Source organism: Oncorhynchus mykiss, unplaced genomic scaffold (genome assembly GCF_013265735.2).
Source record: "Oncorhynchus mykiss isolate Arlee unplaced genomic scaffold, USDA_OmykA_1.1 un_scaffold_759, whole genome shotgun sequence".
NCBI classification, from domain to species: Eukaryota; Metazoa; Chordata; class Actinopteri; order Salmoniformes; family Salmonidae; genus Oncorhynchus; species Oncorhynchus mykiss.
The window spans coordinates 24,836-50,076 of record NW_023494206.1 but is presented as its reverse complement, the minus strand read 5'-3'; the positions used below and the strand labels follow the sequence as shown (position 1 = coordinate 50,076).

At 50.1% G+C, this 25,241-nt stretch overlaps 1 pseudogene; it reads right to left on the bottom strand.

Annotated features, from left to right (window-relative positions):
• Positions 1-565: 565 nt before the first annotated feature.
• On the bottom strand, positions 566-22,741 carry LOC118962325 (annotated as a pseudogene).
• Positions 22,742-25,241: the final 2,500 nt, after the last annotated feature.

The window sequence follows — 25,241 nt, the reverse complement described above, 5'->3', positions numbered from 1 at the left end:
AGTTAAGCCTGTCCTTGATTGATCTTTACCTACAAAGATTCCATTGTCTTTTATTACCTTTAGAACAATTTATTTCTATGTAATTATTATTATTATGTCATTATTAGCATTTCATGCATCAAAGGAACTTGAATACGATCCACAATACATAACTACACAAGCATGACACCTACTGTATGATCTACAGTATCATTCATATGCTGGAGCAGTGTATAGAAAAAAGTCTTATGCAAAATGGTACCATTCAGGATTTTGTGATAAAAACTCCTCCTCCTTTGTGATACAAACTCCTCCTTTGTAATACAAAACTCCTCCCCTTTGTGATACAAACTCCTCCTTTGTAATACAAACTCCTCCTCCTTTGTTATACAAACTCCTCCTCAGTCTGTCTTGTCCTCTATCTCTTTCACACCCTATCCTCTCTCTCTCTCTATATATGTCTCTCACGTCCTCTCTATCTATCCCATCACTCACTTGCTTACCCATCTCTTATTCTCTCACTCCTATCTCCCCACATTCCTCCCCCTCGTCTCTCCCTCCCCTCCCTTCCCCCCTCCCTTCTTACAAAGGAAAACCAGAAACCAGAGAAGGTGGAGTATTTCCATCCTCCCATCAGGTTCCCTCTCTCCAGTTTGAGATAAGCCTTATCTCTCTCTCCATGGTGACCAAGCCAGCGTTGGTGGCTGCTTCCCTGGTCACGTCTTGGTCCCCGGCAAAGGCTGAGATGAACGGATGTCCATTTTAAAACCAGACTCACCTGAAAGAAAGGGATAGAGGGAGGGGGAGGGGAAAGGGAGGTGGAGGGGTAGAGGGAGAGAGAGCGATATAGAATAGAGAGAGATAGAGGGAGCAGGAGACAAGGAACAAGATTAATCATGGTCTTTCGAATTACCTTACCTTCCTATGCACACCCTGACATGGTTTTGTGTAGGGCATCAACTTTGTATTTGTGTCCTAGTGTTTGTCTCACCTGAATGGTCTGTCGGTTATAGACCTTGACCACGTTGAAACAGAAACTATAGACTCCTGTTCTAGGCGCCACGAAGATGCTCCGTGCTGGATCAAAATGGCTGCCCACATTCACAAGGATCTGAGAGAGAGAAAGGGAAAGAGAGAGACGGAAAGGGGTGGGGGGAGAAGAAGTAAAGGAGAGAAAGAGAGAGACGGAGAGGGGTGGGGGAGAAGAAGTAAAGTACGAGAGAGAGACAGAGAGGGGTGGGGGGAGAAGATGTAAAGGAGAGAGAGAGACAGAGAGGGGTGGGGGGAGGAAGATGTAAAGAAGAGAGAGACGGAGAGGGGTGGGGGAGAAGATGTAAAGAAGAGAGAGAGACAGAGACGGGGTGGGGGGAGAAGATGTAAAGAAGAGAGAGAGACAGAGAGGGGTGGGGGAGAAGATGTAAAGGAGAGAGAGAGACAGAGAGGGGTGGGGGAGAAGATGTAAAGAAGAGAGAGACGGAGAGGGGTGGGGGAGAAGATGTAAAGAAGAGAGAGAGACAGAGAGGGGTGGAGGAGAAGATGTAAAGAAGAGAGAGAGACAGAGAGGGGTGGGGGGAGAAGATGGTAAAGAAGAGAGAGACAGAGAGGGGTGGGGGAGAAGATGTAAAGGAGAGAAAGAGAGACGGAGAGGGGCGGGGGGAGAAGATGTAAAGAAGAGAGAGACAGAGAGGGGTGGGGGAGAAGATGTAAAGAAGAGAGAGACGTAGAGGGGTGGGGAGAGAAGAAGTAAAGGATGAGAGAGACAGAGAGGGGTGGGGGAGAAGATGTAAAGGAGAGAGAGACAGAGAGGGGTGGGGGAGAAGATGTAAAGAAGAGAGAGGACGTAGAGGGGGTTGGGGGGAGAAGATTGTAAAGAAGAGAGAGACGTAGAGGGGTGGGGGGAGAAGATGTAAAGACGAGAGAGACGTAGAGGGGTGGGGGGAGAAGATGTAAAGAAGAGAGAGACAGAGAGGGGTGGGGGGAGAAGATGTAAAGAAGAGAGAGACAGAGAGGGGTGGGGGAGAAGAAGTAAAGAAGAGAGAGAGACAGAGAGGGGTGGGGGGAGACGAAGTAAAGAAGACGAGAAGACGTAGAGGAGGTGGGGGGGAGAGATGTACAGAAGAGAGAGACGTAGAGGGGTGGGGAAGAAGAAATAAAGAAGAGAGAGACAGAGAGGGGTGGGGGAGAAGATGTAAAGAAGAGAGAGGACAGAGAGGGGTGGGGGGAGAAGAAGTAAAGAAGAGAGAGACAGAGAGGGGTGGGGGAGAAGATGTAAAGAAGAGAGAGCGACAGAGAGGGTGGGGGGAGAAGAGTAAAGAAGAGAGAGACAGAGAGGGGTGGGGGAGAGATGTAAAGAAGAGAGAGACAGAGGGGGGTGGGGGGAGAAGAAGTAAAGAAGAGAGAGACAGAGAGGGGTGGGGGAGAAGATGTAAAGAAGAGAGAGAGACAGAGAGGGGTGGGGGAGAAGATGTAAAGAAGAGAGAGACAGAGAGGGGTGGGAGGAGAAGATGTAAAGAAGAGAGAGAGACAGAGAGGGGTGGGGGGAGAAGATGTAAAGAAGAGAGAGACAGAGAGGGGTGGGAGGAGAAGATGTAAAGAAGAGAGAGACGGAGAGGGTGGGGGGAGAAGAAGCAAAGAAGAGAGAGACAGAGAGGGGTGGGGGGAGAAGATGTAAAGAAGAGAGAGAGACAGAGAGGGGTGGGGGGAGAAGATGTAAAGAAGAGAGAGACAGAGAGGGGTGGGAGGAGAAGATGTAAAGAAGAGAGAGACGGAGAGGGGTGGGGGGAGAAGAAGTAAAGAAGAGAGAGACAGAGAGGGGTGGGAGGAGAAGATGTAAAGAAGAGAGAGACGGAGAGGGGGTGGGGGGAGAAGATGTAAAGAAGAGAGAGACAGAGAGGGGTGGGGGAGAAGATGTAAAGAAGAGAGAGACGGAGAGGGGTGGGGGAGAGAAGATGTAAAGAAGAGAGAGACAGAGAGGGTGTGGGGGGAGAAGATGTAAAGAAGAGAGAGACGGAGAGGGGTGGGGGAGAAGATGTAAAGAAGAGAGAGAGACAGAGAGGGGTGGGGGGAGAAGATGTAAAGAAGAGAGAGACAGAGAGGGTGGGGGAGAAGATGTAAAGAAGAGAGAGACAGAGAGGGGTGGGAGGAGAAGATGTAAAGAAGAGAGAGAGACAGAGAGGGGTGGGGGGAGAAGATGTAAAGAAGAGAGAGACAGAGAGGGGTGGGGGAGAAGATGTAAAGGAGAGAAAGAGAGACGGAGAGGGGCGGGGGGAGAAGATGTAAAGAAGAGAGAGACAGAGAGGGGTGGGGGGAGAAGATGTAAAGAAGAGAGAGACGTAGAGGGGTGGGGGGAGAAGAAGTAAAGGAGAGAGAGACAGAGAGGGGTGGGGGGAGAAGATGTAAAGGAGAGAGAGACGTAGAGGGGTGGGGGGAGAAGATGTAAAGAAGAGAGAGACAGAGAGGGGTGGGGAGAAGATGTAAAGAAGAGAGAGACAGAGAGGGGTGGGGGAGAAGAAGTAAAGAAGAGAGAGAGACAGAGAGGGTGGGGGGAGAAGAAGTAAAGAAGGAGAGAGACGTAGAGGGGTGGGGGGAGATGTAAAGAAGAGTAGAGACGTAGAGGGGTGGGGGAAGAAGAAGTAAGAAGAGAGAGACAGAGAGGGGTGGGAGGAGAAGATGTAAAGAAGAGAGAGACGGAGAGGGGTGGGGGGAGAAGATGTAAAGAAGAGAGAGACGTAGAGGGGTGGGGGGAGGAAGATGTAAAGAGAGAAGAGACAGAGAGGGGTGGGGGGAGAAGAAGTAAAGAAGAGAGAGACAGAGAGGGGTGGGGGAGGAAGATGTAAAGAAGAGAGAGAGACAGAGAGGGGTGGGGGGAGAAGATGTAAAGAAGAGAGAGACAGAGAGGGGTGGGGGAGAAGATGTAAAGAAGAGAGAGACAGAGAGGGGTGGGGGGAGAAGAAGTAAAGAAGAGAGAGACAGAGAGGGGTGGGGGAGAAGATGTAAAGAAGAGAGAGCGACAGAGCGGGGTGGGGGGAGAAGATGTAAAGAAGAGAGAGACAGAGAGGGGTGGGAGGAGAAGAAGATGTAAAGAAGAGAGAGAGACAGAGAGGGGTGGGGGGGAGAAGATGTAAAGAAGAGAGAGACAGAGAGGGTGGGAGGAGAAGATGTAAAGAACAGAGAGACGGAGAGGGGTGGGGGGGGAAGAAGCAAAGAAGACAGAGACAGAGAGGGGTGGGGGGGAGAAGATGTAAAGAAGAGAGAGAGACAGAGAGGTGTGGGGGAGAAGGATGTAAAGAAGAGAGAGACAGAGAGGGTGGGAGGAGAAGATGTAAAGAAGAGAGAGACGGAGAGGGGTGGGGGAGAAGAAGTAAAGAAGAGAGAGACAGAGAGGGTGGGGGGAGAAGAAGTAAAGAAGAGAGAGACAGAGGAGGGGTGGGAGGAGAAGATGTAAAGAAGAGAGAGACGGAGAGGGGTGGGGGGAGAAGATGTAAAGAAGAGAGAGACGGAGAGGGGTGGGGGAGAAGATGTAAAGAAGAGAGAGAGACAGAGAGGGGTGGGGGGAGAAGATGTAAAGAAGAGAGAGACAGAGAGGTGTGGGGAGAGAAGATGTAAAGAAGAGAGAGACAGGGAGGGGTGGGAGGAGAAGATGTAAAGAAGAGAGAGAGACAGAGAGGGGTGGGGGAGAAGATGTAAAGAAGAGAGAGACAGAGAGGGGTGGGGGAGACGATGTATAAGGAGGAGAAAGAGAGACGGAGAGGGGCGGGGGGGAGAAGATGTAAAGAAGAGAGAGACAGAGAGGGGTGGGGGGAGAAGATGTAAAGAAGAGAGAGACTTAGAGGGGTGGGGGAGAAGAAGTAAAGGAGAGAGAGACAGAGAGGGGTGGGGGAGAGATGTAAAGGAGAGAGAGGACAGAGAGGGGTGGGGGAGAAGATGTAAGAAGGAGAGAGACGTTAGAGGGTGGGGGGAGAAGATGTAAAGAAGAGAGAGACGTAGAGGGGTGGGGTGAGAGATGTTAAAGAAGAGAGAGACGTAGAGGGGTGGGGGAGAGATGTAAAGAAGAGAGAGACGTAGAGGGGTGGGGTGAGAAGATGTAAAGAAGAGAGAGACAGAGAGGGGTGGGGGAGAAGAAGTAAAGAAGAGAGAGAGACAGAGAGGGGTGGGGGGAGAAGAAGTAAAGAAGAGAGAGACATAGAGGGGTGGGGGAGAAGATGTAAAGAAGAGAGGAGACGTAGAGGGGTGGGGGAAGAAGAAGTAAAGAAGAGAGAGACAGAGAGGGGTGGGGGAGAAGATGTAAAGAAGAGAGAGACAGAGAGGGGTGGGGGGAGAAGAAGTAAAGAAGAGAGAGACAGAGAGGGGTGGGGGAGAAGATGTAAAGAAGAGAGAGAGACAGAGAGGGGGTGGGGGAGAAGATGTAAAGAAGAGAGAGACAGAGAGGGGTGGGGGAGAAGATGTAAAGAAGAGAGAGACAGAGAGGGGTGGGGGGAGAAGAAGTAAAGAAGAGAGAGACAGAGAGGGGTGGGGGAGAAGATGTAAAGAGAGAGAGAGACAGAGAGGGGTGGGGGGAGAAGATGTAAAGAAGAGAGAGACAGAGAGGGGTGGGAGGAGAAGGAGAAGAAGAAGAGAGAAAGAGTAGAGAAGAGAAGATAGAAGAAAGAGAAAGAAAGAGAGAAGATGGAGAAGAAGGAGAAAGAAGAGAGAACGGAGAGAAGAGGGGGGAAAAAAGAAGAAGGAGAAAGAAGAGAGAGAGAGAGAGAGAAGAAGAAAAAAAAGAGGAGAAGAGGAAGAAGATAGAAGAGAAGAGAGAAAGAAGAGAGAAAGAAAGGGAGAAGAGAGATGTAAAGAGAGAGAGAGACAGAGAGGGGTGGGGGGAGAAGATGTAAAAGAGAGAGAGACAGAGAGGGGTGGGAGGAGAAGATGTAAAGAAGAGAGAGACGGAGAGGGGTGGGGGAGAAGAAGTAAAGAAGAGAGAGACAGAGAGGGGTGGGGGGAGAAGATGTAAAGAAGAGAGAGAGACAGAGAGGGGTGGGGGAGAAGAGAGAAGAGTAAAGAAGAGAGAGACAGAGAGGGGTGGGAGGAGAAGATGTAAAGAAGAGAGAGACGGAGAGGGGTGGGGGGAGAAGAAGTAAAGAGAGAGAGACAGAGAGGGGTGGGGGGAGAAGAAGTAAAGAAGAGGAGAGACAGAGAGGGGTGGGAGGAGAAGATGTAAAGAAGAGAGAGACGGAGAGGGGTGGGGGAGACGATGTAAAGAAGAGAGAGACTAGAGAGGGGTGGGGGAGAAGATGTAAAAGAAGAGAGAGACAGAGAGGGGTGGGGGAGAAGAAGTAAAGAAGAGAGAGACAGAGAGGGTTGGGGGAGAAGATGTAAAGAAGGAGAGAGACAGAGAGGGTGGGGGGAGAAGATGTAAAGAAGAAGAGAGACAGAGAGGGGTGGGAGGAGAAGATGTAAAGAAGAAGAGAGACAGAGAGGGGTGGGGGAGAAGATGTAAAGAAGAGAGAGACAGAGAGGGGTGGGAGGAGAAGATGTAAAGAAGAGAGAGACGGAGAGGGGTGGGGGGAGAAGAAGCAAAGAAGAGAGAGACAGAGAGGGTGGGGGGAGAAGATGTAAAGAAGAGAGAGAGACAGAGAGGGGTGGGGGAGAAGAAGATGTAAAGAAGAGAGAGACAGAGAGGGGTGGGAGGAGAAGATGTAAAGAAGAGAGAGACGGAGAGGGGTGGGGGGAGAAGAAGTAAAGAAGAGAGAGACAGAGAGGGGGTGGGGGGAGAAGAAGTAAAGAAGAGAGAGACAGAGAGGGGTGGGAGGAGAAGATGTAAAGAAGAGGAGAGACGGAGAGGGGTGGGGGGAGAAGATGTAAAGAAGAGAGAGACAGAGAGGGGTGGGGGGAGAAGATGTAAAGAAGAGAGAGGACGGAGAGGGGTGGGGGAGAAGATGTAAAGAAGAGAGAGAGACAGAGAGGGGTGGGGGGAGAGAGAAGATGTAAAGAAGAGAGAGACAGAGAGGGGTGGGGGGAGAAGATGTAAAGAGAGAGAGACAGAGAGGTTTGGGGGAGAAGATGTAAAGAAGAGAGAGACAGAGAGGGGTGGGGGAGAAGAAGTAAAGAAGAGCGAGACAGAGAGGGTGGGGAGAAGATGTAAAGAAGAGAGAGAGACAGAGAGGGTGGGGGGAGAAGATGTAAAGAAGAGAGAGACCAGAGAGGGGTGGGGGAGAAGATGTAAAGAAGAGAGAGACAGAGAGTGGTGGGGGGAGAAGAAGTAAAGAAGAGAGAGACAGAGAGGGGTGGGGGAGAAGATGTTAAAGAAGAGAGAGAGACAGAGAGGGGTGGGGGGAGAAGATGTAAAGAAGAGAGAGACAGAGAGGGTGGGGGAGAAGATGTAAAGAAGAGAGAGACAGAGAGGGGTGGGGGGAGTAAGAAGTAAAGAAGAGAGAGACAGAGAGGGGTGGGGGAGAAGATGTAAAGAAGAGAGAGAGGACAGAGAGGGGTGGGGGGAGAAGATGTAAAGAAGAGAGAGACAGAGAGGGGTGGGAGGAGAAGATGTAAAGAAGAGAGAGACAGAGAGGGGTGGGGGAGAAGATGTAAAGGAGAGAAAGAGAGACGGAGAGGGGCGGGGGGAGAAGATGTAAAGAAGAGAGAGACAGAGAGGGTGGGGGAGAAGATGTAAAGAAGAGAGAGACAGAGAGGGGTGGGGGGAGAAGAAGTAAGAAGAGAGAGACAGAGAGGGGTGGGGGAGAAGATGTAAAGAAGAGAGAGAGACAGAGAGGGGTGGGGGGAGAAGATGTAAAGAAGAGAGAGACAGAGAGGGGTGGGAGGAGAAGATGTAAAGAAGAGAGAGAGACAGAGAGGGGGTGGGGGGAGAAGATGTAAAGAAGAGAGAGACAGAGAGGGGTGGGAGGAGAAGATGTAAAGAACAGAGAGGACGGAGAGGGGTGGGGGAGAAGAAGCAAAGAAGACAGAGACAGAGAGGGGTGGGGGGAGAAGATGTAAAGAAGAGAGAAGAGACAGAGAGGGGGGGGGGGAGAAGATGTAAAGAAGAGAGAGACAGAGAGGGGTGGGAGGAGAAGATGTAAAGAAGAGAGAGACGGAGAGGGGTGGGGGGAGAAGAAGTAAAGAGGAGAGAGACAGAGAGGGTGGGGGGAGAAGAAGTAAAGAAGAGAGAGACAGAGAGGGGTGGGAGGGAGAAGATGTAAAGAAGAGAGAGACGGAGAGGGGTGGGGGGAGAAGATGTAAAGAAGAGAGAGACGGAGAGGGGTGGGGGAGAGAAGATGTAAAGAAGAGAGAGAGACAGAGAGGGGTGGGGGGAGAAGATGTAAAGAAGAGAGAGACAGAGAGGGTGGGGGAGAAGATGTAAAGAAGGAGAGAGACAGAGAGGGGTGGGAGGAGAAGATGTAAAGAAGAGAGAGAGACAGAGAGGGGTGGGGGGGAGAAGATGTAAAGAAGAGAGAGACAGAGAGGGGTGGGGGGAGAAGATGTAAAGGAGAGAAAGAGAGACGGAGAGGGGCGGGGGGAGAAGATGTAAAGAAGAGAGAGACAGAGAGGGTTGGGGGGAGAAGATGTAAGAAGAGAGAGACGTAGAGGGGTGGGGGGAGAAGAAGTAAAGGAGAGAGAGACAGAGAGGGGTGGGGAAGAAGATGTAAAGGAGAGAGAGACAGAGAGGGGTGGGGAGAAGATGTAAAGAAGAGAGAGACGTAGAGGGGGCTGGGGGGAGAAGATGTAAAGAAGAGAGAGACCGTAGAGGGGGGGGTTGAGAAGATGTAAAGAAGAGAGAGACGTAGAGGGGTGGGGGGAGAAGATGTAAAGAAGAGAGAGACGTAGAGGGGTGGGGGAGAAGATGTAAAGAAGAGAGAGACAGAGAGGGGTGGGGGAGAAGAAGTAAAGAAGAGAGAGAGACAGAGAGGGGTGGGGGGAGAAGAAGTAAAGAAGAGAGAGACGTTAGAGGGGTGGGGGAGAGAAGATGTAAGAAGAGAGAGACGTAGAGGGGTGTGGGGAAGAAGAAGTAAAGAAGAGAGAGACAGAGAGGGGTGGGGGAGAAGATGTAAAGAAGAGAGAGACAGAGAGGGGTGGGGGAGAAGAAGTAAAGAAGAGAGAGACAGAGAGGGGTGGGGGAGAAGATGTAAAGAAGAGAGAGAGACAGAGAGGGGTGGGGGGAGAAGATGTAAAGAAGAGAGAGACAGAGAGGGGTGGGGGAGAAGATGTAAGAAGAGAGAGACAGAGAGGGGTGGGGGGAGGAAGAAGTAAAGAAGAGAGAGACAGAGAGGGGTGGGGGAGAAGATGTAAAGAAGAGAGAGAGACAGAGAGGGGTGGGGGGAGAAGATGTAAAGAAGAGAGAGACAGAGGAGGGGTGGAGAGGAGAAGATGTAAAGAAGAGAGCGAGACAGAGAGGGTTGGGTGGGAGAAGATGTAAAGAAGAGAGAGACAGAGAGGGGTGGGAGGAGAAGATGTAAAGAAGAGAGAGACGGAGAGGGGTTGGGGGAGGAAGAAGCAAAGAAGAGAGAGACAGAGAGGGGTGGGGGAGAAGATGTAAAGAAGAGAGAGAGACAGAGAGGGGTGGGGGGAGAAGATGTAAAGAAGAGAGAGACAGCAGAGGGGTGGGAGGAGAAGATGTAAAGAAGAGAGAGACGGAGGAGGGGTGGGGGAGAAGAAGTAAAGAAGAGAGAGACAGAGAGGGGTGGGGGGAGAAGAAGTAAAGAAGAGAGAGACAGAGAGGGGTGGGAGGAGAAGATGTTAAAGAAGAGAGAGACGGAGAGGGGTGGGGGGAGAAGATGTAAAGAAGAGAGAGACAGAGAGGGGTGGGGGAGAAGATGTAAGAAGAGAGAGACAGAGAGGGGTGGGGGGAGAAGAAGTAAAGAAGAGAGAGACAGAGAGGGTTTGGGGAGAAGATGTAAAGAAGAGAGAGAGACAGAGAGGGGTGGGGGGAGAAGATGTAAAGAAGAGAGAGACAGAGAGGGGTTGGGAGGAGAAGATGTAAAGAAGAGAGAGAGACAGAGAGGGGTGGGGGGAGAAGATGTAAAGAAGAGAGAGACAGAGAGGGGTGGGAGGAGAAGATGTAAAGAAGAGAGAGACGGAGAGGGGTGGGGGGGAGATGAAGCAAAGAAGAGAGAGACAGAGAGGGGTGGGGGGAGAAGATGTAAAGAAGAGAGAGAGGACAGAGAGGGGTGGGGGGAGAAGATGTAAAGAAGAGAGAGACAGAGAGGGGTGGGAGGAGAAGATGTAAAGAAGAGAGAGACGGAGAGAGGAGTGGGGGGGAGAAGAAGTAAAGAAGAGAGAGAGACAGAGAGGGGGTTGGGGGTGAGAAGAAGTAAAGAAGAGAGAGACAGAGAGGGGTGGATGGAGAAGATGTAAAGAAGAGAGAGACGGAGAGGGGTGGGGGGAGAAGATGTAAAGAGAGAGAGACAGAGAGGGGTGGGGGAGAAGATGTAAAGAAGAGAGAGGACGGAGAGGGGTGGGGAGAGAAGATGTAAAGAAGAGAGAGAGACAGAGAGGGGTGGGGGGAGAAGATGTAAAGAAGAGAGAGACAGAGAGGGGTGGGGGAGAAGATGTAAAGAAGAGAGAGACAGAGAGGGTGGGGGGAGAAGATGTAAAGAAGAGAGAGACAGAGAGGGGTGGGGGAGAGCTGTAAAGAAGAGAGAGACAGAGAGGGGTGGGGGAGAAGAAGTAAAAGAAGAGAGAGACAGAGAGGGTGGGGGAGAAGATGTAAAGAAGAGAGAGACGTAGAGGGGTTGGGGGGAGAAGATGTAAGAAGAGAGAGACGTAGAGGGGTGGGGGAGACGATGTAAAGAAGAGAGAGACAGAGAGGGGTGGGGGGAGAAGATGTAAAGAAGAGAGAGACAGAGAGGGGTGGGGGAGAAGATGTAAAGAAGAGAGAGACAGAGAGGGGTGGGGGAGAAGATGTAAAGAAGAGAAGAGACCGAGAGGGGTGGGGGAGAAGATGTAAAGAAGAGAGAGACAGAGAGGGGTGGGGGGAGAAGAAGTAAAGAATGAGAGAGACGTAGAGGGGTGGGGGGAGAAGATGTAAAGAAGAGAGAGACAGAGAGGGTGGGGGGAGAAGATGTAAAGAAGAGAGAGACAGAGAGGGGTGGGGGAGAAGATGTAAAGAAGAGAGAGACAGAGAGGGGTGGGAGGAGAAGATGTAAAGAACAGAGAGGACGGAGAGGGGTGGGGGGAGAAGAAGCAAAGAAGACAGAGACAGAGAGGGGTGGGGGGAGAAGATGTAAAGAAGAGAGAGAGACAGAGAGGGGTGGGGGAGAGATGTAAAGAAGAGAGAGACAGAGAGGGGTGGGAGGAGAAGATTGTAAAGAAGAGAGAGACGGAGAGGGGTGGGGGGAGAAGAAGTAAGAGGAGAGAGACAGAGAGGGGTGGGGGGAGAAGAAGGTAAGAAGAGAGAGACAGAGAGGGGTGGGAGGAGAAGATGTAAAGAAGAGAGAGACGGGAGAGGGGTGGGGGGAGAAGATGTAAAGAAGAGAGAGACGGAGAGGGGTGGGGGAGAAGATGTAAAGAAGAGAGAGAGACAGAGAGGGGTGGGGGGAGAAGATGTAAAGAAGAGAGAGACAGAGAGGGTGGGGGAGAAGATGTAAAGAAGAGAGAGACAGAGAGGGGTGGGAGGAGAAGATGTAAAGAAGATGAGAGAGACAGAGAGGGGTGGGGGGAGAAGATGTAAAGAAGAGAGAGACAGAGAGGGGTGGGGGAGACGATGTAAAGGAGAGAAAGATGAGACGGAGAGGGGCGGGGGGAGAAGATGTAAAGAAGAGAGAGACAGAGAGGGGTGGGGGAGAAGATGTAAGAAGAGAGAGACGTTAGAGGGGTGGGGGGAGAAGAAGTAAAGGAGAGAGAGACAGAGAGGGGTGGGGGAGAAGATGTAAAGGAGAGAGAGACAGAGAGGGGTGGGGGAGAAGATGTAAAGAAGAGAGAGAAGTAGAGGGGTGGGGGAGAAGATGTAAAGAAGAGAGAGACGTAGAGGGGTGGGGTGAGAAGATGTAAAGAAGAGAGAGAGTAGAGGGGTGGGGGAGAAGATGTAAAGAAGAGAGAGGACGTAGAGGGGTGGGGGAGAAGATGTAAAGAAGAGAGAGACAGAGAGGGGTGGGGGAGAAGAAGTAAAGAAGAGAGAGAGACAGAGAGGGGTGGGGGAGAGAAGAAGTAAAGAAGAGAGAGACGTAGAGGGGTGGGGGGAGAAGATGTAAAGAAGAGAGAGACGTAGAGGGTGGGGGAAGAAGAAGTAAAGAAGAGAGAGACAGAGAGGGTGGGGCGAGAAGATGTAAAGAAGAGAGAGACAGAGAGGGGTGGGGGGAGAAGAAGTAAAGAAGAGAGAGACAGAGAGGGGTGGGGGAGAAGATGTAAAGAAGAGAGAGAGACAGAGAGGGGTGGGGGGAGAAGATGTAAAGCAGAGAGAGACAGAGAGGGGGTGGGGGAGAAGATGTAAAGAAGAGAGAGGACAGAGAGGGTTGGGGGGAGAAGAAGTAAAGAAGAGAGAGACAGATAGGGGTGGGGAGAAGATGTAAAGAAGAGAGAGAGAGACAGAGAGGGGTGGGGGGAGAAGATGTAAAGAAGAGAGAGACAGAGAGGGGTGGGAGGAGAAGATGTAAAGAAGAGAGAGAGACAGAGAGGGGTGGGGGGAGAAGATGTAAAGAAGAGAGAGACAGAGAGGGGTGGGAGGAAGAAGATGTAAAGAAGAGAGAGACGGAGAGGGGTTGGGGGAAAGAAGCAAAGAAGAGAGAGACAGAGAGGGGGTGGGGGGAGAAGATGTAAAGAAGAGAGAGAGACAGAGAGGGGTGGGGGGAGAAGATGTAAAGAAGAGAGAGACAGAGAGGGGTGGGAGGAGAAGATGTAAAGAAGAGAGAGACGGAGAGGGGTGGGGGGAGAAGAAGTAAAGAAGAGAGAGACAGAGAGGGGTGGGGGGAGAAGAAGTAAAGAAGAGAGAGACAGAGAGGGGTGGGAGGAGAAGATGTAAAGAAGAGAGAGACGGAGAGGGGTGGGGGGAGAAGATGTAAAGAAGAGAGAGACAGAGAGGGGTGGGGGAGAGATGTAAGAAGAGAGAGACAGAGAGGGGTGGGGGAGAAGAAGTAAGAAGAGAGAGACAGAGAGGGTTGGGGGTAGAAGAATATGTAAAGAAGAGAGAGAGACAGAGAGGGGTGGGGGAGAAGATGTAAAGAAGAGAGAGGACAGAGAGGGGTGGGAGGAGAAGATGTAAAGAAGAGAGAGAGACAGAGAGGGGTGGGGGAGACGGAAGATGTAAAGAAGAGAGAGACAGAGAGGGGTGGGAGGAGAAGATGTAAAGAAGAGAGAGACGGAGAGGGGTGGGGGGAGATGAAGCAAAGAAGAGAGAGACAGAGAGGGTGGGGGGAAGAAGATGTAAAGAAGAGAGAGAGACAGAGAGGGGTGGGGGAGAAGTTGTAAAGAAGAGAGAGACAGAGAGGGGTGGAGGAGAAGATGTAAGAAGAGAGAGACGGAGAGGGGTGGGGGGAGAAGAAGTAAAGAAGAGAGAGGACAGAGAGGGGTGGGGGGAGAAGAAGTAAAGAAGAGAGAGACAGAGAGGGGTGGGAGGAGAAGATGTAAAGAAGAGAGAGACGGAGAGGGGTGGGGGAGAAGATGTAAAGAAGAGAGAGACAGAGAGGGGTTGGGGGGAGAGATGTAAGAAGAGAGAGACGGAGAGGGGTGGGGAGAAGATGTAAAGAAGAAGAGAGAGACAGAGAGGGGTGGGGGAGAAGATGTAAAGAAGAGAGAGACAGAGAGGGGTGGGGGAGAAGATGTAAAGAAGAGAGAGACAGAGAGGGTGGGGGGAGAAGATGTTAAAGAAGAGAGAGACAGAGAGGGGTGGGGGAGAAGATGTAAAGGAAGAGAGAGACAGAGAGGGGTGGGGGAGAAGAAGTAAAGAAGAGAGAGACAGAGAGGGGTGGGGAGAAGATGTAAAGAAGAGAGAGACGTAGAGGGGTGGGGGGAGAAGATGTAAAGAAGAGAGAGACGTAGAGGGGTGGGGGGAGAAGATGTAAAGAAGAGAGAGACAGAGAGGGGTGGGGGGAGAAGATTTGTAAAGAAGAGAGAGACAGGAGAGGGGTGGGGGAGAAGATGTAAGAAGAGAGAGACAGAGAGGGGTGGGGGAGAAGATGTAAAGAAGAGAGAGACCGAGAGGGGTGGGGGGAGAAGATGTAAAGAAGAGAGAGACAGAGAGGGGTGGGGGGAGAAGAAGTAAAGAAGAGAGAGACGTAGAGGGGTGGGGGGAGAAGATGTAAAGAAGAGAGAGACAGAGAGGGGTGGGGGGGAGAAGATGTAAAGAAGAGAGAGACAGATAGGGGTGGGGGGAGAAGATGTAAGGAAGAGAGAGACAGAGAGGGGTGGGGGGAGAAGATGTAAAGAAGAGAGAGACGTAGAGGGGTGGGGGGAGAAGATGTAAAGAAGAGAGAGACAGAGAGGGGTGGGGGGAGAAGATGTAAAGAAGAGAGAGACGTAGAGGGGTGGGGGGAGAAGAAGTAAAGAAGAGAGAGACGTAGAGGGGTGGGGGAGAAGATGTAAAGAAGAGAGACACAGAGAGGGGTGGGGGGAGAAGAAGTAAAGAAGAGAGAGACGGAGAGGGGTGGGGGAGGAGTTGTAAAGAACAGAGAGACAGAGAGGGGTGGGGGGAGAAGAAGTAAGAAGAGAGAGACAGAGATGGGGTGGGGGAGAAGATGTAAAGAAGAGAGAGAGACAGAGAGGGGTGGGGGGAGAAGATGTAAAGAAGAGAGAGACAGAGGAGGGGTGGGGGAGAAGATGTAAAGAAGAGAGAGACAGAGAGGGGTGGGGGAGAAGATGTAAAGAAGAGAGAGACGTAGAGGGGTGGGGGGAAGAAGATGTAAAGAAGAGAGAGACAGAGAGGGGTGGGGGGAGAAGATGTAAAGAAGAGAGAGACAGAGAGGGGTGGGGGGAGAAGATGTAAGGAAGAGAGAGACAGAGAGGGGTGGGGGGAGAAGATGTAAAGAAGAGAGAGACGTAGAGGGGTGGGGGGAGAAGATGTAAAGAAGAGAGAGACAGAGAGGGGTGGGGGGAGAAGATGTAAAGAAGAGAGAGACGTAGAGGGGTGGGGGGAGAAGAAGTAAAGAAGAGAGAGACATAGAGGGGTGGGGAGAAGATGTAAAGAAGAGAGAGACACAGAGAGGGGTGGGGGGAGAAGAAGTAAAGAAGAGAGAGACGGAGAGGGTTGGGGGAGGAGTTGTAAAGAACAGAGAGACAGAGAGGGGTGGGGGAGAAGAAGTAAAGAAGAGAGAGACAGAGAGGGGTGGGGGAGAAGATGTAAAGAACAGAGAGAGACAGAGAGGGGTGGGGGGAGAAGATGTAAAGAAGAGAGAGACAGAGAGGGGTGGGGAGAAGATGTAAAGAAGAGAGAGACAGAGAGGGGGGGGGAGAAGATGTAAAGAAGAGAGAGACAGAGAGGGGTGGGGAGAAGATGTAAAGAAGAGAGAGACAGAGAGGGGTGGGGGGAGAAGATGTAAAGAAGAGAGAGACAGAGAGGGGTGGGGGGGGAGAAGAATGAGAAGAGAGAGAGAAGAGACAGAGAGAGGGGAGGGGGGAGAAGAAGTAAAGAAGAGAGAGACAGAGAGGGGTGGGGGAGAAGATGTAAAGAAGAGAGAGACAGAGAGGGGTGGGGGGAGAAGATGTAAGGAAGAGAGAGACAGAGAGGGGTGGGGGGAGAAGGAGAAGATGTAAAGAAGCGAGAGACGTTAGAGGGGTGGGGGGAGAAGATTTAAAGAAGAGAGAGAAAGAGAGGGGTGGGGGGAGAAGATGTAAAGAAGAGAGAGACGTAGAGGGGTGGGGGGAGAAGAAAGTAAAGAAGAGAGAGACGTAGAGGGGTGGGGGAGAAGATGTAAAGAAGAGAGACACAGAGAGGGGTGGGGGAGAAGAAGTAAAGAAGAGGAGAGACGGAGAGGGGTGGGGGAGGAGTTGTAAAGAACAGAGAGACAGAGAGGGGTGGGGGGCGAAGAAGTAAAGAAGAGAGAGACAGAGAGGGGTGGGGGAGAGATGTAAAGAAGAGAGAGAGACAGAGAGGGGTGGGGGGAGAAGATGTAAAGAAGAGAGAGACAGATGAGGGGTGGGGGGGAGAAGAAGTAAAGAAGAGAGAGAAACAGAGAGGGGTGGGGGGAGAAGAAGTAAAGAAGAGAGAGACAGAGAGGGGGTGGGGGGAGAAGATGTAAAGAAGAGAGAGAGACAGAGAGGGTTGGGGGGAGACGATGTAAAGAAGAGAGAGACAGAGAGGGGTGGGAGGAGAAGATGTAAAGAAGAGAGAGAGACAGAGAGGGGTGGGGGGAGAAAGATGTAAAGGAGAGAGAGGACAGAGAGGGGTGGGGGAGAAGAAGTAAGAAGAGAGAGACAGAGAGGGGTGGGGGGAGAAGATGTAAAGAAGAGAGAGACCGAGAGGGGTGGGGGGAGAAGATGTAAAGAAGAGAGAGACAGAGAGGGGTGGGGGAGAAGAAGAAGTAAGAAGAGAGAGACGTAGAGGGGTGGGGGAGAAGATGTAAAGAAGAGAGAGACAGAGAGGGTGGGGGGAGAAGAGATGTAAAGAGAGAGAGACAGAGAGGGGTGGGGGGAGAAGATGTAAGGAGAGAGAGACAGAGAGGGGTGGGGGGAGAAGATGTAAAGAAGAGAGAGACGTAGAGGGGTGGGGGGAGAAGATGTAAGAAGAGAGAGACAGAGAGGGGTGGGGGGAGAAGATGTAAAGAAGAGAGAGACGTAGAGGGTGGGGGAGAAGAAAGTAACGAGAGAGAGCGTAGAGGGGTGGGGGAGAAGATGTAAAGAAGAGAGACACAGAGAGGGGTGGGGGGAGAAGAAGTAAAGAAGAGAGAGACGGAGAGGGGTGGGGGAGGAGTTGTAAAGAACAGAGAGACAGAGAGGGGTGGGGGGGAGAAGAAGTAAAGAAGAGAGAGACAGAGAGGGGTGGGGGGAGAAGATGTAAGAAGAGAGAGAGACAGAGAGGGGTGGGGGGAGAAGATGTAAAGAAGAGAGAGACAGAGAGGGGTGGGGGGAGAAGATGTAAGAAGAGAGAGACAGAGAGGGGTGGGGGAGAAGATGTAAAGAAGAGAGAGACGTAGAGGGGTGGGGGGAGAAGATGTAAGAAGAGAGAGACAGAGAGGGGTGGGGGGAGAAGATGTAAAGAAGAGAGAGACAGAGAGGGGTGGGGGGAGAAGATGTAAAGAAGAGAGAGACGTAGAGGGGTGGGGGAGAAGAAGTAAAGAAGAGAGAGACATAGAGGGGTGGGGGAGAAGATGTAAAGAAGAGAGACACAGAGAGGGGTGGGGGAGAAGAAGTAAAGAAGAGAGAGACGGAGAGGGGTGGGGGAGGAGTTGTAAGAACAGAGAGACAGAGAGGGGTGGGGGAGAAGAAGTAAAGAAGAGAGAGACAGAGAGGGGTGGGGGAGAAGATGTAAAGAACAGAGAGAGACAGAGAGGGGTGGGGGGAGAAGATGTAAAGAAGAGAGAGACAGAGAGGGGTGGGGGGAGAAGATGTAAAGAAGAGAGAGACAGAGAGGGTGGGGGAGAAGATGTAAAGAAGAGAGAGACAGAGAGGGGTGGGGGAGAAGATGTAAAGAAGAGAGAGACAGAGAGGGGTGGGGGGAGAAGATGTAAAGAAGAGAGAGACAGAGAGGGGTGGGGGGAGAAGAAGTAAAGAAGAGAGAGACGTAGAGGGGTGGGGGGAGAAGATGTAAAGAAGAGAGAGACAGAGAGGGGTGGGGGAGAAGATGTAAAGAAGAGAGAGACAGAGAGGGGTGGGGGAGAAGATGTAAGGAAGAGAGAGACAGAGAGGGATGGGGGGAGAAGATGTAAAGAAGAGAGAGACGTAGAGGGGTGGGGGGAGAAGATTTAAAGAAGAGAGAGACAGAGAGGGGTGGGGGAGAAGATGTAAAGAAGAGAGAGACGTTAGAGGGGTGGGGGGAGAAGAAGTAAAGAAGAGAGAGACGTAGAGGGGTGGGGAGAAGATGTAAAGAAGAGAGACACAGAGAGGGTGGGGGGGAGAAGAAGTAAAGAAGAGAGAGACGGAGAGGGGTGGGGGAGGAGTTGTAAAGAACAGAGAGACAGAGAGGGGTGGGGGGAGAAGAAGTAAAGAAGAGAGAGACAGAGAGGGTGGGGAGAAGATGTAAAGAAGAGAGAGAGACAGAGAGGGGTGGGGGGAGAAGATGTAAGAAGAGAGAGAGACAGAGAGGGGTGGGGGGAGAAGAAGTAAAGAAGAGAGAGAAACAGAGAGGGGTGGGGGGAAAAGATGTAAAGAAGAGAGAGACAGAGAGGGGTGGGAGGAGAAGATGTAAAGAAGAGAGAGACGGAGAGGGGTGGGGGGAGAAGAAGCAAAGAAGAGAGAGACAGAGGGGGGTGGGGGGAGAAGATGTAAATAAGAGAGAGAGACAGAGAGGGGTGGGGGAGAAGATGTAAAGAAGAGAGAGACAGAGAGGGGTGGGAGGAGAAGATGTAAAGAAGAGAGAGACGGAGAGGGGTGGGGGGAGAAGATGTAAAGAAGAGAGAGACAGAGAGGGGTGGGGGAGAAGAAGTAAGAAGAGAGAAACAGAGAGGGGTGGGAGGAGAAGATGTAAAGAAGAGAGAGACAGAGAGGGGTGGGGGGAGAAGATGTAAAGAAGAGAGAGACAGAGAGGGGTGGGGGAGAAGATGTAAAGAAGAGAGAGACAGAGAGGGGTGGGGGGAGAAGACGTAAAGAAGAGAGAGACAGAGAGGGGTGGGGGAGAAGATGTAAAGAAGAGAGAGACGTAGAGGGGTGTGGGGAGAAGATGTAAAGAAGAGAGAGACAGAGAGGGGTGGGGGGAGAAGATGTAAAGAAGAGAGAGACGTAGAGGGGTGGGAGGAGAAGCTGTAAAGAAGAGAGAGACGTAGAGGGGTGGGGGGAGAAGATGTAAAGAAGAGAGAGACAGAGAGGGGTGGGGGAGAAGATGTAAAGAAGAGAGAGACAGAGAGGGGTGGGGGAGAAGATGTAAAGAAGAGAGAGACAGAGAGGGGTGGGGGGAGAAGATGTAAAGAAGAGAGAGACAGAGAGGGGTGGGGGGAGGAAGAAGTAAAGAAGAGAGAGACGTAGAGGGTGGGGGGAGAAGATGTAAAGAAGAGAGAGACAGAGAGGGGTGGGGGGAGAAGATGTAAAGAAGAGAGAGACAGAGAGGGGTGGGGGAGAAGATGTAAAGAAGAGAGAGACAGAGAGGGGTGGGGGAGAAGATGTAAAGAAGAGAGAGACGTAGAGGGGTGGGGGAGAAGATGTAAAGAAGAGAGGGACAGAGAGGGGTGGGGGGAGAAGATGTAAAGAAGAGAGAGACGTAGAGAGGTGGGGGGGAGAAGAAGTTAAAGAAGAGAGAGACGTAGAGGGGTGGGGGGGGAAGATGTAAAGAAGAGAGAGACGTAGAGGGGTGGGGGAGAAGATGTAAAGAAGAGAGAGACAGAGAGGGGTGGGGGGGGAGAAGAAGTAAAGAAGAGAGAGACAGAGATGGGTGGGGGAGAAGATGTAAAGAAGAGAGAGAGACAGAGAGGGGTGGGGGGAGAAGATGTAAGAAGAGTGAGAGACAGAGAGGGGTGGGGGGAGAAGAAGTAAAGAAGAGAGAGAGACAGAGAGGGGTGGGGGGAGAATAAGTAAAGAAGAGAGAGACAGAGAGGGGTGGGGGGAGAAGAAGTAAAAGAAGAGAGAGAGAGAGGGCGGGGCGGGGCGGGGGGAGAAGATGTAAAGAAGAGAGAGACAGAGAGGGGCGGGGGGAGAAGATGTAAAGAAGAGAGAGACGGAGAGGGGCGGGGGAAGAAGATGTAAAGGAGAGAGAGACAGAGAGGGGTGGGGGGAGAAGAAGTAAAGAAGAGAGAGACGTAGAGGGGTGGGGGGAGAAGATGTAAAGGACGAGAGAGACAGAGAGGGGTGGGGGGAGAAGATGTAAAGAAGAGAGAGACGTAGAGGGTGGGGGGAGAAGATGTAAAGAAGAGAGAGACGGAGAGGGGCGGGGGAAGAAGAAGTAAAGAAGAGAGAGACGTAGAGGGGGTGGGGGAGAAGATGTAAAGGAGAGAGAGACAGAGAGGGGTGGGGGGAGAAGATGTAAAGAAGAGAGAGGACGTAGAGGGGTGGGGGGAGAAGATGTAAAGGAGAGAGAGACGTAGAGGGGTGGGGTAGAGAATATGTAAAGAAGAGAGAGACGTAGAGGGGTGGGGGGAGAAGATGTAAAGGAGAGAGAGACAGAGAGGGGTGGGGGGAGAAGATGTAAAGGAGAGAGAGACAGAGAGGGGTGGGGGGAGAAGATGTAAAGGATGAGAGAGACGTAGAGGGGTGGGGGAGAAGATGTAAAGAAGAGAGAGACGTAGAGGGGTGGGGGGAGAAGATGTAAAGGAGAGAGAGACAGAGAGGGGTGGGGGGAGAAGATGTAAAGGAGAGAGAGACGGAGAAGGGCGGGGGGAGAAGATGTAAAGGAGAGAGAGACAGAGAGGGGTGGGGGGGAGAAGATGTAAAGGAGAGAGAGACAGAGAGGGGTGGGGGGAGAAGATGTAAAGAAGAGAGAGACGGAGAGGGGCGGTGAAGAAGATGTAAAGGAGAGCGAGACGGAGAGGGGGAGAAGATGTAAAGGAGAGAGAGACAGAGAGGGGTGGGGGAGAATAAGTAAAGAAGAGAGAGACAGAGAGGGGTGGGGGGAGAAGATGTAAAGGAGAGAGAGACAGAGAGGGGTGGGGGGAGAAGATGTAAAGGAGAGAGAGACAGAGAGGGGTGGGGGGAGAAGATGTAAAGAAGAGAGAGACAGAGAGGGGTGGGGGGAGAAGATGTAAAGGAGAGAGAGACAGAGAGGGGTGGGGGAGAGAAGATGTAAAGGAGAGAGAGACAGAGAGGGGTGGGGGGAGAAGATTGTAAAGGAGCAGAGAGACAGAGAGAAAGAGGGAGCAGGCGGAGGCAGAGAGAAAGAGCGAGATGATGAATCAGTGGTGTAGCAGTCTTACCTTAAGCTCTCATTGACGTACAGTTGGTGGTGAAATTTGTCGCTCACTTTTGGCCAGTATAGGTATTCAGTATCCTGGATGTTAATGTTTATTGTCACACTCACTAACCTGTGTCAAAATATATGGTCATAGTACGGTTGCTCATCTCTGAGGGTTCGTGGTTGGTGTTCCTGACAGCGGAGAATGCCACTCGACCAGTCCCCGACCGCACCGACATCCCCCAGAGCGTTACCCGAAGGTTCCGATGAGGGGGTGGAGTCACAAACCACCAGGCACTTCCCCTCCAACACGATTGGCTCAGTGTCATTCTGAGCCCTGGCCCTCGGGGGACCAAATTGGAGGAACAGAATTAGTCCAAGGAAACAAGGTGGGGCTTACGGACATTATGGGGCGGGGCAAAGATGAACAAGGAAGAGGAAGGCAGTGCATATTGTCTGAAACGGTTGTGAACTCTTGGGTGTTCTGGGGATGTTAGTTTATCTGTTTTGACAATTGAAATGTCAGTTTTCCACACACAGTTTCAGTAAAAAAAAACAATCCTTTGTGAAGATATGACAAATTCCAGTAAACCAATGTCTGTTTTTGCAGTCTTCTTGTCTCAACCACACAGTAATCCGCTAAATCATAGTTTTAAATCCTTCCAGAATCTGTGAGAAGGTTGAAACTCAGAGGGTCAATTGATCCAAACCCACTGAATCTGAATAGGGATGGTAGATGCCCGATCCCTTGGAACGCACCTTTGGCTGTGGCTTTGATCCAGCCCCTCTTGCAGCCAAATTTGTCCAGGTCCCCAACCTGTGTTACCAGATTAGTAACACATGTCTGAGGTTCCAATGAACAGGTGTGCATCTCTCTCTGTCCCTCTGTCAGTTGGGAGCTGTGGAGTCAGGTGGTCAGGTGGTCCTCCTCAACCTTGACCCTGTAGTAGATAAATACAGTGGGGAGAACAAGTATTTGATACACTGCGATTTTGCAGGTTTTCCTACTTACAAAGCATGTAGAGGTCTGTCATTTTTATCATAGGTACACTTCAACTGTGAGAGACGGAATCTAAAACAAAAATCCAGAAACTCACATTGTATAATTTCTAAGTAATTCATTTGCATTTTATTGCATGACATAAGTATTTTGTCACCTACAAACCAGTAAGAATGCCAGCTCTCATAGACCTGTTAGTTTTTCTTTAAGAAGCCCTCATCTTCTCCACTCATTACCTGTATTAACTGCACTTGTTTGAACTTGTTACCTGTATAAAGACACCTGTCCACACACTCAATCAAACAGACTCCAACCTCTCCACAATGGGCCAAAATCAAAGGGCCAAAATCCCTGCTGCAGTGTGTGCAAACCTGGTCAAGAACTACAGGAAACGTATGATCTCTGTAATTGCAAACAAAGGTTTCTGTACCAAATATTAAGTTCTGCTTTTCTGATGTATCAAATACTTATGTCATGCAATAAAATGCAAATAATTACTTAAAAATCATACAATGTGACTTTCTGGATTTTTAGATTCCGTCTCTCACAGTTGAAGTGTACCTATGATAAAAATTACAGACCTCTACATGCTTTGTAAGTAGGAAAACCTGCCAAAATCGGCAGTGTATCAATACTTGTTCTCCCACTGTATATGCACTTGTTGTAGACATCTAATAACTTCATGAACAAGAGTATCCTAGATTATACAACAGCTGGGTTTAATCCTTGATGCTGATTGGTTAATCCACATTCTAGCCACATACTAGCCACAAGCTACCACAGTCTAAATCTATGATGTTAAAATGCCTATTTACTCTTTTCCATCTCACAGCACAATCCATCAGCCCAGTCAGAGAAGTTATAAACTTGATCTCCCCTATGATAAGCATCTAGACATTATCTCCCATTTCTGTTAGACTAACATTTAGTTTTCAACAGTGCAGATTTGTATAAACCTTGCTTTCTGTCTCTCCGACATATGTAAATTGTTTAAATTTTAAACTTCAATCTCCAGCTGTCCCATAGTAATGAACGTGTCGGGAGTTGGGATGAGACAGACAGGCAGGCAGCTTTTCTCAGCCTGTCGATGGCATCATTTTTATGGATACAGTGCATCGGAAAGTATTCAGACCCCTGACCACATTTTGTTACGTTACAGCCTTATTTCTAAAATGTATTAAATTATTTCCCCCCCTCATCAATCCACATACACTACCCAGTAATGACAAAGCAAAAACAGTTTTTTTTTTTGCCAAAAAAATGAATAAACGGAAATATCACATTTACATAAGTATTCAGACCCTTTACTCAGTACTTTGTTTTAAGCATCGTGGCAGTGAATGCAGCCTAAAGTCTTCTTGTGTATGACGCTACAAGCTTGGTACACCTGTATTTGGGGAGTTTCTTCCATTCTTCTCTGCAGATCCTCTCAAGCTCTATCATGTTGGATGGGGAGCATCGCTGCACAGCTATTTTCAGATCTCTCCAGAGATGTTTGATCGGGTTCAAATCCGGGCTCTGGCTGGGCCACTCAAAAACATTCAGAGACTTGTCCCGAAGCCACTCCTGCATTGTCTTGGCTGTTGAAAGGAATCTTCGCCCCAGTCTGAGGTCCTGAGAACTCTAGAGCAGGTATTCATCAAGGATCTCTCTGTACTTTTCTCCATTCATCTGTCCCTCGATCCTGACTAGTCTCCCAGTTCCTGCCGCTGAAAAAACATCCCCAAAGCATGATGCTACCACCATGCTTTACCATAGAGTTGCTATTGGCCAGGTGATGAGCGGTGCCTGGTTTCCTCCAGACGTGACACTTGGCATTCAGGCCAAAGAGTTCAATCTGGTTTCATCAGACCAGAGAATCTTGTTTCTCATGGTCTGAGCATCCTTTAGCTGCCATTTGGCAAACTTTTACTGAGGAGTGGCTTCTGTCTGGCCACTCTACCATAAAGGCCTGATTGGTGGAGTGCTGCAGAGATGGCTGTCCTTCTGAAAGGTTCTCCCATTTCCACAGAGGAACTCTGGAGCTATGTCAGAGTGACCATTGGGTTCTTAGTCACCTCCCTGTCCAAGGCCCTTCTCCCCCGTATTGGCTCAGTTTAGCTGGGTGGCCAGCTCTAGGAAGAGTCATGGTGGTTCCAATCTTCTTCCATTTAAGAATAATGGAGGCAACTGTGTTCTTGGGGACTTTCAATGCAAAAGACAGGTCTTTGTACCCAGATCTGTGCCAGAACACAATCCTGTTTCGGGAGCTCTACAGATCAATTCCATCAACCTCGTGGCTTGGTTTTTGCTCTCACATGCACTGTCAACTGTGGGACCTTATATAGACAGGTGTGTGCCTTTCCAAATCATGTCCAATCAATTGCACTTCCCCACAGGTGGACTCCAATCAAGTTTTATAAACATCTCATGGATGGTCTTTGGAAACAGGATGCACCTGAGCTCAATTTTGAGTCTTATAGCAAAGGGTCTGAATTCTTATGTTAACCTTTTTGGGATAGGGGGCAGCATTTTCACTTTTGGATGAATAGTGTGCCCAGAGTGAACTGCCTCCTACTCTGTCCCAGATGCTAATATATGCATATTATTAGTAGTATTGGATAGAAACTCTGAAGTTTCTAAAACTGTTTGAATGATGTCTGTGAGTTTAACAGAACTCATATGGCAAGCAAAAACCGGAGAAAATCCAACCAGGAAGTGGGAAATCTGAGGTTTGTAGTTTTTCAACTCAGCCCCTATTGAAGATACAGGTCTTTGGATTCAATAAAAAAATTCCTGATCAATCTACACACAATACCCCATAATGACGAAGCAAAACGTTTTTTTCTGTTATTAGGTATTTCATTTTTTTTTTATTATACATTTCCAAAATTAAAAAAAAACTTGCTTCGTCATATGGGGTATTGTGTGTAGATTGATCAGGAAAAAATGTATTGAATCCATTTTAGAATAAGGCTGTGACTTATCAAAACGTGAAAAATTGAAGCCGGTGTTTGGACGATGCAGAGTATTGGCATGGTTTGCCGACCCTCAACTCGTCTCGGGCCTAACCCGTGCCAACATATCCTCCAAACACCGGCTTCTCTGGCGTTATCACTTAAATAACCCTTCAGAAGAGAGATTGACAATGAACACTGATTTACAGAGGAAGATAGTCTATAGTCTTAGAATCATAGTATTCTAAACTAACCCTGGAAGCAGGCCGAAATGAAATGCATTGATGGAATTATAGTTTGATGTCAGGGTTAAGTAATGATATTAAAGCAGCTTCTAAGAGTAGCGTCTACTGTACAGGTTGTATAGATGGAGATATAAGTGAGGGATGCGGAGGAGAGAAGGAGGAGGTTGAAGAAGAAATGAGCTAATGGATTGGCTTGAAGAGATAGAGAG